Consider the following 3,795-nt stretch of genomic DNA (forward strand, 5'->3'; position numbering starts at 1 on the left):
ATATCTTCAGACCATCAAATATGACCTAAGGAACAATAGTCACCGGCCCTCCTTGGTCTTTCCTCATTTTATGGTGTTTGAGGGCCGTAAAACTGGAATTCCGCCCGGACTGCCTAAAATTTTGTCGGCACATAAAAAATAACCTAAGAAAAAATAGTCACTGCCCCTCCTTGACCGTTCCTCATTTTTTGGCGTTTTAGGGACATAAAATGGGAATTCGGCCAGATTCCCAAATTTTTGTATGCTATAGCGCACGCTATCTGCTTGGGGCCCGGACATTCGAACTCGGACCCCCTAAAAAGTTTTTGGACCATAAAAAACGACCTAAGAAGCTATAATCACCAACCTTTGATGACCGTTCCTTGTTTTTAGAGTTTTAGGGCCATAAAACGAACCGTCTAAAAATTTTCCGTCCCATAAAAAATGACCTAAGAAATATTAGTCACCACCAGCCATGATCTTTCCTAGTTTGTTGGTATTTTAGAGCTATAAAACGGGAATTTCGCATGATTCCCATATAGCCCACGCCTTCTGCGTAGGCCCGGGAGCCCGGACCCAGACCGCTTAAAATTTTGCCGGACTATCAAAAATGATCTAAGGAATATTAGTCACCGCCCCGCCATGATCGTTCCTCATTTTTTGGCGTTTTAGGGTCATGAAGCAGGAATTTCACTCAATTCCTAATTTTTGATGTGCTATAGCCCACGCCTTTCGCGTGTGTCCGAGCGCCGGACTCGGATCACCTAAAATTTTACCGGCCGATCAAAAACAATATAAGGAACATTAGTTACCACCCCGTCTTGACCGTTCCAAGTTTTATGGTGTTTTAGAGCCTTAAAGTTTTCCGGACCTTCAAATACGATCTAAGGAACTATATTCACCACCCACTAGTACTGTTCCTCGTGTTTTGGCATTTTACGGCCATAAAAATAGAAATTCCCCTGATTTCCATATTTTCGTGTGCTATAGCCCACGCCTTCAGCTTGGGCCCGTGCGCCCGAACCCAAACCACCTAAAATTTGCCTGCCTTTCAAAAAGGACCTAAAGAACATTAGTCACCGCCCCACCATGATCGTTTCTTTTTTTTTTTTGGCGTTTTAGGGCAATAAAAAGCTCCCATAGAGAGGCAGGAAATGCAGGAGCCGCCAGTCGGGTCGACCAACAAATGATAGGTCAGAGACATGGGCTCATTTGACTAATCAGTGCTCCCTGGGCCTACCGAACACAGATGTCCTTGAAATACGGGATTGGTTGATCGGAAAACTCAGGCAGGAGCAGGACATTCCATAAAAATCTTTCTAATCCACTTTCTGGTGGTCCTCTCCTTAGAGTCAAGTGGCCTTTAGCTCCTCTCAAATCCAATTAATTCGGCCTGATTCCTAGATTTTCATATGCTATAGTCCACTCTTTCCGCGTGGACCCAGGCTACCAAACCCGGACCGCCTAAAATTTGTCGGGACCATCAAAAATAACCTAAGGAACAATAGTCACCATCCAGCCTTGACTGTTCCTCATTTTTTGGAGTTTTCGAGTGATATGGCCCACACTTTCTGCGTGGGCCGGGGCGTTTGACCACTTAAATTTTTTTTGGACCACAAAAACGACCTAAGGAATATTACTCACCCCACTCCATGAACGTTTCTCGTTTTTTGGCGTTTTAGGGCCATAAAACGAGAATTCAACCTATTTTTATGTGTTATAACCGACACCTTCCGCGTAGGCCTGGGCGCCCGGACCCTGACCAACCTAAGAAACATTAGTCACCACCCCGCCATGATCGTTTGATGTTTTTTGGTATTTTAGGGCCATAAAACGGAAATTTTGCCCGATTTCCATATTTTCATGTGCGATAGCCCATGTCTTCTGCGTAGGCCCGGGCGCCCGAACCTCGACCGCCTAAAATTTTGCTGGACTATCAAAGTGATGTAAGAAATATTAGTCACCGCCCCGCCATGACTGTTCCGCGTGTTTTGGTATTTTAGAGCCATGAAACAGGAATTTCGCTTAGTTCACATATTTTTTGGTGCTATAGCCTACGCCTTTCACGTGGGTCCGGGCGCCCACACTTGGGCCGCCTAAATTTTTTTTTGGCCCATCAAAAATAAGTTAATAAACATTAGTAACCGCCCCCGCCTTGACTGTTCCACGTTTTATGGCGTTTTAGATCCATAAAATGAGAATTCGGTCGGATTCTCTAATTTCTGTGTACTATAGCCCACGACTTCGATATGGGCCCCCGTCACCGTACTCGAATAATCTTAAATTTTTCGGATCATCAAATATTATATAAGGAACTATAGTCATCACCCTACCTTGATCATTCCCTTTTTTCGCGTTTTAGGGCCATAAAACTGGAAATTCGCCTAATTTTCATATTTTCGTGTGCTATGCCCACACTTCTGCATTGGCCCGGGCGCTCGAACCCGAACTGCCTTAAAAAATTTCGGCCCTTCAAAAAGGACCTAAGGAACATTATTTAACACCCCACCATGACCGTTTCTCGTTTGTTTGCATTTTAAGGCCATAAAACGGGAATTCGCCCTGATTCCCACATTTTCATATGCTATAGCCCATGATTTTCATGTGGGCCCAGGCCACCGAACCCAGACCACCTAAAATTTTTATAGACCATCAACAACAACCTAAGGAATAATAGTCACCGCCCCGCCTTGACCGTTCCTCATTTTTTAGCTTTTTAGAGCCACAAAACTAGAATTCCGTCTCATTTCCACATTTTCGTGTGCTATAGCCCACGCCTTCCGCGTGGGCTCGGGCGTTTGGATCCGGATCACCTAAAATTTTGTCGGACTATAAAAAAATAACCTAACAAACATTAGTCTTCGCCCCTCCATGACTGAATTTGATCTCAAGCTCTTCTTTTGCGGCCGCACAATTCCTGTGCGGTCAATAGTTTGCTAGAAAGTCTGCAGGAATTTCCTTCATTGTTTGCGGCAGCATATGGAATTCTGCGAACTGCAATTTCTTCTGCGACTGCAGAATTTCTTCTGCGGACTGCACTTTGTATGCTTCTGTACCCTTTTGTTGCCTTGAGCTCAGACTACTCCTTTTTGAGTTGGATTTCATCTTGGTAGTCTAACTTCCAATGTTCCTGCAATTTTGCGCTTTTCATTAGTTTTGGGAATACAATTCAATGCTTTTAGACTAAAACAAAAGTAAAAAGGCGCTAATAAGTAGTCAAAATCCCCACTTATCAACTCCCTTAAACTTAATTCTTTGCTTGTTCTCAAGCAAACAAAATAGTTCCCACCTCTACAAGTTGAGGGTCATTTCAGCCATTCAAAGGAGAGCCATTCATACATCAGTTGGGACCAACAATTACCCATACTACTTATGTATTATCAACAAGGCGACAAGTTGAACATTTTTGCACATATAGTTCTAATGTGACACTTGAGCATCAAGAGTTGACTTTATTCTTCAAGGAAGCTCGCTCACTCATGTAGGTCATTATGGATTCTAAACTCCTCCTTCTCTACTCTATGTTTGCATAGCTCACTTAAGAATTTTAGCACTCAATCCAAAGGATTATTAAAGGTTCACTCATCTCTCTCAAGAGAATGTTGCAAGTACGGCTTCAAGTACCATACGCTTGCCCCTCATGTAGATCGCCACTAATGTAAGCTTACTTGGCTTGAAATCGGGTAGGACTTCTTTTGGGATGTGTTTGGATATAATATGGTTAAGTGGTTACACCTTTCATTAAGCATTCCATCGTTTTATTTTCGGCTCATACCTTGCCAATTCTTTGAGGCATTTTCTTTTTCTTGGGGAACT

This window comes from Nicotiana tabacum, chromosome 9, assembly GCF_000715075.1.
Source record: "Nicotiana tabacum cultivar K326 chromosome 9, ASM71507v2, whole genome shotgun sequence".
Taxonomy (NCBI): Eukaryota; Viridiplantae; Streptophyta; class Magnoliopsida; order Solanales; family Solanaceae; genus Nicotiana; species Nicotiana tabacum.